Source organism: Dendropsophus ebraccatus, chromosome 2 (assembly GCF_027789765.1).
Source record: "Dendropsophus ebraccatus isolate aDenEbr1 chromosome 2, aDenEbr1.pat, whole genome shotgun sequence".
Classification (NCBI taxonomy): domain Eukaryota; kingdom Metazoa; phylum Chordata; class Amphibia; order Anura; family Hylidae; genus Dendropsophus; species Dendropsophus ebraccatus.
The window spans coordinates 69,709,316-69,722,082 of NC_091455.1; the positions used below are offsets into that span (position 1 = coordinate 69,709,316).

Genomic DNA, 12,767 nt, shown 5'->3' on the forward strand with positions numbered 1-12,767 from the left:
CAGAAGATTTTTCTAGAAGTTTATCTAAGGCTGACCCAAACACATATTTACCCTCAAAGGGTAATCCGCAAAGCTTGGATTTGGAGATATTATCTCCTTTCCAGTCTTTTAGCCATAAGGCCCTTCGGGCCGAGTTAATTAGGGCTCCATCTTTTGCAGCGACCCGGATAGCTTCAGCTGAGGAATCTGCTAAGAAGCCAATGGCATCCTTTAGGAGAGGGAGGGAGTCAATGATTTTATCTCTTGAGGTATTATCCCTCAGGTGTTCCTCTAACTGATTGACCCAAACATGCGAAGCTCTCGCCACACAAGTAGCGGCTATATTGTTCTTGATTGAAAAGGTCACCGTCTCCCATGACTTTTTCAATAAGCTCTCTGCTTTCCGATCCATAGGATCGCGAAGTTGTGTAGAGTCCTCAAAGGAAATAATAGTCTTCTTTGAGACCTTAGCCACCTGGGCGTCCACCAGGGGGACCTCCCATTCCTCAGTTTCCTCAGGATCAAAGGGAAGACGGCGCCTAATATCTGAGGGAACTGACATCCTTTTCTCAGGTTTTCTCCATTCCTCTGAAATTAGTTCTTTTATTGTCTTATGAATGGGGAAACCCAATTTCTTTTTTGCCTTTAGACCCGCAAATAATTTATCTGCGGCAGAGATCTCCTCCTCCTTTTCCTCGATACTCAACGCAGTTCTGACTGCCTTTAGTAATGGGGAAATCCTTTCAGAGGGAAAAAAATATTTTTTCCCTGATACCTGGGTGTCCGAAGCCTCAGACCTAGCCCCAGAATCAGAAACCTGCCCTGATTCCACTTCGGATATTGAGGAGGAAGAGGGAGACCTGTGTCTTTTAGATACAATAGAAGACACTGAGGACCCTGAACATCCTGGAACCACCAATGCAGGAGAGCTTTCAGCCGGGGGAGCAGGAGGGTCAACCCGCGGAGGAGGGAGAGGATTTATATTTGGTTCTGGGGCAGGAGCTATAGCCACTGGCTGAGCGACTGGATTAGAACCTTTGATCTCATCTTTTATCATTTGCCTTATATCAGATAGAAAAGATGATCTATCCTCCTTTATAAATTCATTTATACAAGATGTGCAGATATTTCGTTTAAATGATGATGGTAATCTTGTGTTGCAATTAAGACATCTCCTTGCAGGTGGGGGAGGAGGTCTAGATTTCTCCTTCTCTTTCTGAGTGGCTTCCTTCTCCTAGGCATGAACAGAGTACATTTAAAATCATGGCAGGAGAAAGGGAGGAAGCCCCACACCTAGTGAATCAGCAGGTGGGCACCCAGAGAGAGAGAGGGTTGATATAGGTGGAAAATTGAATTGCACCACAACCCCCCAGTGTAGCATAAAATGGCACACTTACCGCCGCTGGCGAGTGCGAAGGCATGTCTGCAGATGAAGCCGCTGAATCCATCATGAACGCAGACCTCAGGACGGGCGACCCGCAGAGAGAAGCCTGTCTTTTAAATGCACCGCCCGGCGTTTCTCGGCGGCCGGAGCATCCGCTTCCGGCGTGTGACGTCAGCGCGCCACGTTACGTCACGTGGGGACGCACGTCGGGCTCCGTGCCTCACTTCCGGTGGAACTAGTCGTAACCGGAAGTAGGCCGCGGCGTACGCAGAGAAGTCCGCACTCACCGGAGCCCGATCTGGACGAGTCGCCAACGGGGAGAGCTGAAGACCGCAGCCCCGCAATCCCCGCTCGTCCTGTCACCGGAGGATGGCGCGCGAGCGGGCCTTCCCCTACCCCCACCAGCCGCCTCCAGGGAAGGAAGGGGATAAACCCGATCGATCCCTCTGGTAAGGGGGAATTTTTCTTCCAGGGGATCTCCTCACCTTCGACGGATCCCCCACACCTCTCGTGCCTGCCCTTCGGGGACAGGAAAAGCACTGGTGTCTAGGGGAAGGGGAGGGGCTTTTAACCTCTCGCTGTGTGCTTTTCCTGTCCCTAGGGCAAGAGTTAACTCCTGTGGTGCCGTCGTGAAGGTGAGGAGAGAAAAAGTGTTAGAAACAGGAAAAGTAAGGATTTGAGCAACTATGATGGCAAGATAACTGGGGCAGAGCATCCAAAACAGCTGGTGTTAAAGGGGTAGTGCGGCGGTAAAGAATTATTCACGGAACAAACATTACAAAGTTATACAACTTTGTAGTGTATGTTATGTCTGTGAATGGCCCCCTTCACCGTGTCCCACCACCCCCACCTGTGTACCCAGAAGTGTGGTGCGCTATACATTACCGGTCACGTGCCGACCCCAGTCTCTGATCTTCAGTCAGTGACGTCTTCTTTGGCCGACCGGCGAACAGCTCCGACTGTTCTGAATAGCGGCCGCCCTCTGCAGCGTCATCCGATGCTCAGCCGCGATTGGCTGAGCACAACTGTGCTCAGCCAATCGCGACTGAGCAGCTGAAGATGCGGCCGGCCGTAGAAGACGTCACTGACTGAAGCAGGAAGATTGCTGCTTGCCTACTGAGCCTATAATCATACATACCTGACCACGCTCCCAGGAGTTCCCCTTTCAGAGACCAGCTCTGAAGTTCCAGCAACAGCGGCAGGCAGAAGTGAGAAGAACACCGGGGAGCATGGTCACGTTTTTTCACTCATTCATCAGCTGTCTGTGATTCTTCAGCAGGTTGAAAGAAAACAATCAGCCAATAATCATTTCTTTGGCTGACCATTGTCTTCATTACGACAATATGCTGAATCGATCTGATTGGGAAGATTATCGCCCCGTGTAATAGGGGCCTTAAGGCTAGCCTATGTGGTCTGTTGAGCTACTGTAGCACTAAAGATGAGCACAACTTGAGCATACTCGAGTCTGATTATTCAGCACTAGGGAGTGAGGAAAAACATGGATCCAGCCTATGGCAGTATCTATATTTTGCCAGACTCCCTGGGGCTGCATCTCTATGTAGCACATTCCAGCGGCCTATGATAGAAAGAGGTCCGAACACACAATACAACGCGTCTCGCTGCTTATAGAGGAGCGTGGGTCCATGCTGTTCCATGGCCACTACTCTGAGTGACTACAAAAACAAAATAAATCAATGGGGGGGGGGGGGGGGTAAGTTGGGTAAAACAACCATATAAAGAATTTGCCAATAATATCTTGTTGTCTTTATGACTGAGCTTCATCACCCTGATTTACATATCCATAAGGCTGTCCGCAGCTACAGACGTGTATAACCTTTGAGTATAAAAGTGCATTGGCCTCCATTGCCTTGTCACATAGGAAGCTACATCTATCAGTAGTGTTTATGCCATTTCCTGGGCTCTGTTGTGACATTTAACCAGACAAATAACCTCCCAGGCCTTTGTCTGGCAGCTATCCTGGGATGGTGGGAGTTCTCAGTTTACATTTCCCACTGCTGCAGAATCCTGGGCTCTACACATGGAGCATTCACACCAGAACAAGCAGCTCTTTGTTACTATTGTAAGAAACTACTACCAGAAATGAAGTCTGCTGCTTTGGCATAAGATCTATTCTCCCAGCACAGACGTTGGATTATAAATCACCCTTCCAGACAACTCACACGATAAAAACTAGGAGAAAAAGTGCAGAAAGTGCAGTCATGGCTGCAAGGCATCACCTGTTATAAGAGGATATTACCGCCATCCTCTCAATGGAAACCTGACCCCTGGTGCTCACTGCAAACTGGGACCACACACCAAGAAGCCAGAGGATATCCACTGATCCCAGGGGGCGACAGGGGCCACGCTGCTCAGTAATACACCCCCATACTCACCCCCCTTGGGCTGGCAGTATTACCAGGACTCAAATTCCCAGATGCAAATTTAAAATTAACCCTTCATCTTCTCATACCACAATATGGCTATCTGGGTTCGTGTGCATGAAAGAGAGCCTGTGTTTTAGGAAAATCAGACTGAGCTCTGCTGCAGACAGGACGGATGTGAGCCATTACAATCTGCATACAGCTCTGGAGAACAGACTTGGCCTATATAAAGGTGCTATATGAGCAGTGAGGGAATGTGTGAGCGGGGTGTTATACCAGCATCTATTACCAGTGATATCACTGCCGTCAGCAAGGGCAGAGCCCGCCAGTAAAGCTGCAGCCGCTAACATCGTCCGGGGCAGCTTCTGATTCATGTCATGCATGTTAAAAGGTGGAAACCGTTACTGTCTGACTACAATACAGAGCAGATCGATGAATGTGACCTGACTAAATATTCCAATCACTAAGCGATAATCTGGAATGACACCATCGCTTTAGAAGACACGTAAGGTCAGCACTGCGTTTAAAGCCTGGATGGGCCCTATTACACGGGACGATTATGGTGCAAAAAATTGTTATATCCTTCTGTGTACTAGCAGGCAACGATAGAAAAATCGTTTGTGTGTCATTGATTTAGATCTGAACCTAAAATTATTTATTATTATGTTAATCGTTCGCTGTAATTCCACATTCGTTCGCTCAAGTTACGCATTTGTTCACTAATCGCTCAGTGTAACTGCACATCGTTTATCGTTAGTTGTTAACTGTTAAAAATCGCTCCGTGTAATAGGACCCTAAGGGCCCTATTCCACCAGACAATTATCGTTAAATCGTTCAAATCTAAACGATAATCGTTCGGTTGAAATGCAGTTAACGATTAACGACCGAACGAGAAATCGTTGATCGCTTTATAAGACATGGACCTATTTTTATCGTTGCTCGTTCACAAATCGTTCGCATTGAATAAGACATCGTTCGGTCGTTCGCAATAGATTCGAACGCAATAGCGAAGAAAAAACGACCGCAATTACGATCATAAGTAACGATTATCGTTCCATGGAAATGAGTGAGCGTTTTCAGGTCTTTCGCAATAGCGGTTGTTTGAGATCGTTAATCGTCCGGTGGAATAGGGCCCTTAGAGCCAACTTCCTCTACTGTGTGTCCTGCAGACAGGAGCGCCACTTCCTTTTTCTAAGACACTTCCCTTTTTTGAGATTGCATCATTTTTTACTAATAGACACAATCTGAAAGAGTCCAGGTCACATATATAGCTGCTGCCCTCTGCGTGCACTGGGACTGGGGCTCCTATAGGAGTATATAGAGGAGGAGATCCTTCTGCCGCTGTAATATGGAAGCAGGATATAGCTTAGTATAGTATCAGCAATGGATTCCTAGTGACCTGAATAAACAAGTCTCCATGAAAGAGGAATTATACCCTATATGCAATGTATAGACATGCTGTATATATTGCTGTCCAGGAGGCAATGTAGTCCACCAAAACACGACTGCAGTACTAGGGGGAACTTCGGACACAAAGAGCTGACCCAACAATCCGCAATACAATAGGGAACTAACAACCACGTGTCTATGTACTAGAGGGAGCTGGGGGTGGGGGGGGGGGTTGGGGAGTGTATGGGCTTGTGATATTCTGGGTAAACCCATACGATAACTTACAGGAATGCCCAGGATTAGGAACAGCCATGTGAATAGGATCTGAACAAATGTCAATCATGCACGGCAGCAAAATCTGCAACACTGGATTCACTGCAGATTCTTACTATCCTATTGAAGTCAATGGGGAAAATCTACAGTAAATCCACAGTGCACACAAACATAGGTTTAGAATTTAGATAAATAAAATTTGTTAGGTGAGAATTTCTTGCTTAGTAAGACGGACGTAATGGTGGCAGCTCTTCATCCCCAGTGTGGCACGTTGCAGTGAGTCAATGGTGCTTTATAGGGCATAACAGAGCCACACGCAGGATGGCACAGCTGCAGCCAAGAAGCTTTCCCGACACTTCCCTGGCAGACAAATGGGTATAATCACAGCTGGTAGGAGAGAAACCTATTAATCTGACCGGGTCTGAAGCGTTAGCCTGCCAGACTGGGCCCTCCAGAGCCAGCATGGGCTAAAGACCTTGGCTGCCACTCTATGGCTGGGATGGATTTGGCACTGCGGGCACAGCACTAATTAAATAAAATCCCTGTCACATTGCACATCTATTATTATGGGAAAAATGGATAATTCATATGTATAATACCGGCTATCAGACAACCCACCACGCATCTTCATCACTACTCACTACAATGTAGCATCCGAGCTAATGCATCACAACAGCAAAATACTAAGGAGCTGATGGAAGAGGGACTATCCAGTCCCAGTCACCTCATCTGCGCTCAGTACAACCAGATGTCGGGCGCTGCAGCTACTAGGGCTTGTGTGAACCCAGTCTTAGCATCCTTTCACACATGCTTCTTTAGTGAACAATTTTTTTCCTTTTAACAATAGGTGATTAGCTATAGAGGTAAATCGCTCTGAAAAGGCGATAATACATACGTATATATATTCTAAATGATGAGGGTTACAGTGAAAGGCTTGAGAACGATTAACAAAGATTTTGCAGTCAGCTCAAAAGTTGAGATGAACAATATATGAAGAAGCTTTCCTTTGTTGTTTGGTCGTTGCCGCGTTTACACCAGAAAATTATCGCTTGATTAGAAATAATACAGATTTCTGTGTGAAAATCGTCCCATGTAAAAAGTCCTGAAGGCCTCATGTATGCATGACAGCTTCTTAATAGCACCTCCATAGAAGTGTATGACATCTTCCCTGTCCCTTATACTTCTCATTCACTGACAACAAATATGAGGGAAATGGTGAGGAACTGAAACAGAAAGCATATATCCATGTATTGAGTCATCGAGCTCTACTTACATAACCCAGGGAATCCCCTCTAATTCCCTGTATTATTACTCCTGGAATCACAGTCACCATGCACCCTATAGCATAAGGCACGTGCTATGTCACACTAACACTGGGGCCCAGTACATGTTGCCATGCTGCCCCTGCCGTCCTCCCAGACTCTGTCCTGACTGGCATCTTAAAGGTAATGTAGCATCAGGTACATTTGCTTTAAAGGGGTTATCCAGCTCTACAAAAACATGGCCACTTTTCCCACTACTGTTGTCTCCAGTTCAGGTGTGGTTTGCAATTAAGCTCCATTTACTTCAATGGAACGGAGTTTCAAAACCCAAACTGGAGACCACAGTAGGGGGAAAGTGGCCATGTTTTTGTAGCGCTGAATAACCCCTTTAAGGGTACAAACACACACAGCAGATACGCAGCAGATTTGATACTGTGTTCAGTTATTTAGATCTAATCTGCTGCGTATCGCAGCAGTAAATACGCAGTGTAAAGGGAATCCGTCAGCTCCCGGGCACTACCTAAGGTGCTGACAGTGTGCTGTAGCTGGCAGCCCCCAGTAAGCATGATGCCTTTTTGGTAATTTTCCGTGCAGTGGATTATGTACAATCTTATGTCTCCTACTGTCACAGAGCAGTTGTTTGTGCCACACTTGTCATGCATCCTCTTCCCTCTTCATGAATAATCAATGCTGCCCGGCCTCCTGCTCGCTCAGCTGTCAGCTGATTGCAGATCAGTCCTCTGTAGGCAGGTTATCTCTGAAAGAATCTCTCCTCCCTAATGTGTTGGAGCTGTGGTCTAGGGGTAACTCACCTGTCTAGAGACCTGCCAGCAGTTCATTCTCTGGTTCGAATCCCCTGATGGAAATTAAATAGATGTCTTTTTTTTCTCATTATTGTATCATTTTTAAGGCTATGTTCACACAGTATTTTTGCTCAGTATTTTGGTCAGTATTTTTCAACCAAAACCAGGAGTGGATTGAGAACACAGAAAGGCTATGTTCTCACACTGTTGAAATTGAGCAGATGGCATCATCATTTAATGGCAAATATCGGACGTTGTTTTAAAAAAAAACAGTAATTATTTGCCATTAAATGACAGCCATCCACTCAATTTCAACAGTGTGTGAACATAGCCGTTCAGTGTTTTCAATCCACTTCTGGTTTTGGTTGCAAAATACTGAGCAAAAATACCGTGTGTATGAACATAGCCTTAAAAATGATACAATAATGAGGAAAAAAAAAAAGACATTGATTTAATTTCCATCAGGGGATTCGAACCAGAGAATGACCTACTGGCAGGTCTCTAGACAGGGGAGTTACCCTTAGACCACAGCTCCAACACATTACAGAGGAAAGATTCATTCAGATATAAACTGCCTACAGAGGACTGATCTGCAATCTAACAGCTGAGCAAGCAGGAGGCCGGGCAGCATTGATTATTCATGAAGAGGATGCATGACAAGTGTGGCACGAACAACAGCTCTGTGACAGTAGGAGACATAAGATTGTACATAATCCACTGCACGGGAAATTACCAAAAAGGCACCATGCTCACTGGGGGACTGCCAGCTACAGCACACTGTCAGCACCTCAGGTAGTGCCCAGGAGCTGACGGATTCCCTTTAAGTTCTTCACATGGATAGAATGGCTGTGGCATGGCTCCATTAGAATCTATGGAGCCGAGAGGGGCAGGGGTTTCCTCCCACTGGAAGTCCTGCCGACCCGCCTCCGATGCTTCACCCCTGGCTGGTACCCAGGAATAGAACGATGCGGGAACCAGGCAGCGGATCAAAAAAAGGACTGCGGCACCAGCTTCCTCGCGCCATTCTATCCATGTGAAAAACTTAAAGCAAATGTACCTGGTGGTAAATTTGCATGAAGTTCTCAGCACTCGGGGTGTCAATCAAGCCAGGGAGGAGGGCGGAGGCAGCGTGACTACTTGCCCCTATGACTACTTGCTGGGAGAGAGAAATGAAGCTAGATATTTTGGAAATGCCGCCTCACCGCAGACTTTTGGGCACAGGGTCAGAACACTGTTCCTGGCAACTATAAGGCACTGTGGGGGCTTTACATAGTGAGGGATATGACCGGTTTCCATTACTTTATTATTTTTTTCTTTTAAATACCCTTTCACATTAAGGGTATAAACCCACACACCGTATACGCAGCAGATAAAAAAACAAATACGCAGCAGATTTGTTGGTACAGATTTGATGCTGTGTTCAGTTATTTAGATCTAATCTGCTGCGAGTTTTCTGCGTATCGCAGCAGTAAATACGCTGCATATACGGCGTGTGGGTTTATACCCTAAAAGTGCAACCTATCTGCAGGTAGCATGTTAAAGAACAGAAGGAGCTAAGCCGATTCATATACAGTTTTGTATGAAAAGTTCCAAACTAACTTGTCGTTTATTCAAGCAAATCTCTGCTCACTCTGAGCTAAGTAGTCAAGTGGGAAGTCCTACCCAGTGATTGACAGCTGTTTGTAGAAGTGTGCATATAAGGAGCTGTCAATCACTCAGTAGGACTTCCTACTTGTCTAGTAAGACCAGAAAACAGAGATTAAGACTGACACACAGGCTCCATCAGATGCCCTGTGTATAAAGCGATGCTTACCTGCTAGGTTTCTTAACACCACTCCTGCAGCCCCATTCAGTATCAGTACCTGATGGACACAACCTCTTTTCTACTGTATATACAGAAAGTATCAAGAAAAGGCCACTGAATGCCAAAAGTCAGAGGGCCCATAAATAATAGAGCGGGGGTTCCCATAACATTACGTCTCCTTACAAAAGGAAGCCACAATAGTTATACAGTATTATTTTAATGAACATCCAATGGTTGGTGGGGAAAATGACTTCCCCTATGGATGACATCACTGCGGCCTACAGCCAATGAGCAGCAAGACTATGATGTCACTATGAAGGTAACATCACCTGATACCTGATCTACTAGACAGGTAACTAAGTCCTCCAGCTTTCAGAGTGCCCTCCAACGTGTCCTGGTGATGTGGGGGTCAGAAGCTCGGATCAGTAAGTCAGGGGGCTACCTATCGCCCAGCTGAGCCCAGTATTGAGAAGGCTTGTGATGGCAGTGCCAGGGCCAGGCATGTAATCTACAGCATGCTGGGAGCTGTACTTGTACAACTAGAGAGCAACAGATTAGAGAACATTGACATGCTGACAAAGGTCGGCTTTCAGGAAACCTCGCACGCCTATCATATCACTGAGGGAGGGAGGGGGGTACCAGGGTCTGAGCTGTGCTGTGGCATCACCATTTATCTAATCTCCTTATAAAAATAGCAAAATTAAATAATAACATTTCACACAAATAAAAGCAGAGAAAGGTTTTACCACTGTGAGAGCCTACCGGGATGGGTCACCCCACCTGCCGTCACTCTCTACACTGTGCAGGACTATAACCGCTCTCAGATCATTCACCACAACCAGTACTGCCCGTCTACAGACCGGCCACCATACACCATGACTGTCACCACACCATCGCATGCCCAGGCTGCCATCCAACCATTAGAAGCCCAGCCTGCCACAACATACCCAGGCTGCCAACCCACCATTGCATGCCCAGGCTGCCACAACATACCCAGGCTACCATCCCACCATCGCATGCCCAAGCTGCCACCACGCTATCGCATGCCCAGCCTGCCACAACATACCCAGGCTACCATTCCACCATCGCATGCCCAGCCAGCCACAACATACCCAGGCTGCCATCCCACGCCCAGGCTGCCACCACACGCCCAGGCTGTCATCACGCCATCGCATGCCCAGCCTGCCACAACATGACAGGCAGTGGCATGGCAGCCAGGGTATGTTGTGGCAGCTTGGGCATGCGATGGTGATGTGGCAGCCTGGGCATGCAGTGGTGTGGTGGCAGCCAGGGTATGTTGTGGCAGCTTGGGCATGTAATGGTGGGATGGCAGCCTGGGCATGTCCTGGTGTGGTGACAGGCAGTGGCATGGCAGCCAGGTTACCACACCAGGACATGCCCAGGCTGCCATCCCACCATTACATGCCCAAGCTGCCACAACATACCCTGGATGCCACCACACCATCACATGCCCAGGCTGCCACCACACCATCACATGCCCAGGCTGCCACGCCACCGCCTGTCATCACACCAGGACATGGCCAGCCTACCACCACACCACTGTATGCCCAGGCTGTCACCTCACCAGGACATGACCAGCCTACCACCACACCAGGACATGGCCAGCCTACCACCACACCACCACATGCCCAGGCTGTCACCTCACCAGGACATGACCAGCCTACCACCACACCAGGACATGGCCAGCCTACCACCACATGCCCAGGCTGTCATCACACCAGGACATGGCCAGCCTACCACCACATGCCCAGGCTGTCATCACACCAGGACATGACCAGCCTACCACCACACCAGGACATGGCCAGCCTACCACCACACCAGGACATGGCCAGCTTACCACCACACCAGGACATGGCCAGCCTACCACCACACCAGGACATGGCCAGCCTACCACCACACCAGGACATGGCCAGCCTACCACCACACCAGGACATGGCCAGCCTACCACCACACCAGGACATGGCCAGCCTACCACCACACCAGGACATGGCCAGCCTACCACCACACCAGGACATGGCCAGCCTATCACCACACCAGGACATGGCCAGCCTATCACCACACCAGGACATGGCCAGCCTACCACCACACCACCGCATGCCCAGGCTGTCACCACACCACTGTATGCCCAGCCTACCACCACATGCCCAGGCTGCCACCACACCACTGTATGCCCAGCCTACCACCACATGCCCAGGCTGCCACCACACCACTGTATGCCCAGCCTACCACCACACCACCACATGCCCAGGCTGCCATCATGACTAATACTAACAGGGAGGATAATTACAGCCCCAAATCGTTTCTGTGGCGACCTACAGGAGCGGACAAGCCGGGCAGCCATCAGCGCCATCCAGGCGGGAGAGCACAGGTCCTCGGCTCTTCTTCCTTCTCAGCTGCCGGTGATTCCTGGGGCTGACAAGTGCCCCCCAGCCTATAGCTGTATACCCCGTACCTGCCATCCCCTCTATACAGCCCCTCACCATGGCCAGCCAGTGCCCATACACAGCCCATAGGAATGACGCTATGAGCAGGCGCAGTCCCCATGCACAGTACCAGTCTGCTGCCACCACAGCACACGCCGGTGACCTCTCACCTAGTCAGACGCCGCTCCAGTACAGACAGGCTTCTGCGGTGCTGGCGGCTGCTCGGTGAATGAATGGGACGTGTTGCGGTCCGGCCTCCAGTCTCCCGGTCCCTCCTCAGCCCCCGGTATCCTCAGCCCGGAGCTGCCTTATTGCTGTGGAGGAGCCGTGATCCAGAGCCGGAGGGGGCGGGGCGGCCGCTGAATGACATCAAAGACCACGCCCCTTCTAGCAGTGACTGGAAGCCCCGCCTCCTCCCTGTACTCCTCTGACTGCACGCTCCAGCAGTGGGAGGGGGGATGTGATGACGTCACACGTCAGGTGTCGGAGGGCTTTCTGTGAAAGAAAGTGCCGACTATTTTAGGAGGAGGCGGGGCCTAGTGAAGGTAGATTAGAGCAGGCAGTAAGGGGAGCAGTTGCCTATGGCAACCAATCAGTATTCCGCTGTCATGTTTCTGTGGTCAGTTGTGGAATGTGTGACGGCACCTGATTGGTTGCTGGGAGCTTCTGCTGTAATGTCCCGTCCTCATAGGTAATAGAAGCATTGTACAGATAGGACACCGGTCCCCAGCCTGCTGCTTTACTGCTGCTGCAAAACTACCATCCCCAGCATGTTGGGGTGGCAGGGTATGCTGGGAAGTGTAGTTCTGGAACAGCTGGGAAGCCATATGTTAGAGATCACCAATAGCTGTATGTTATTAGGGCAGGTTCCCCACAACACACAAACAAGGGATAGTCACACTGAGGATTTTTTACACAATCTCAAGTATTATGCAGTAAAGTTTGCACCGATTTTCACCTCAACCCTTAAAGGGTTGTTTCAGCCACTGAGACCGATTACCTTGTATAATAATGGAGCCCAGAGTGTTCCAGAGGAATGGGCCGGTGG

The 12,767-nt window shown here is 48.9% G+C and overlaps 1 protein-coding gene across 1 annotated transcript in view; it reads right to left on the reverse strand.

Moving 5' to 3' along the window:
• LPIN2 (lipin 2) overlaps positions 1–12,180 on the reverse strand; it is a 65,559-nt gene extending 53,379 nt beyond the window's left edge. Inside the window, exon 1 of the mRNA XM_069957729.1 lies at positions 11,890–12,180. The gene's annotated coding sequence lies outside the window, so the exon portion shown is untranslated. The remainder of the gene's footprint in view (positions 1–11,889) is intronic.
• Positions 12,181–12,767: the final 587 nt, after the last annotated feature.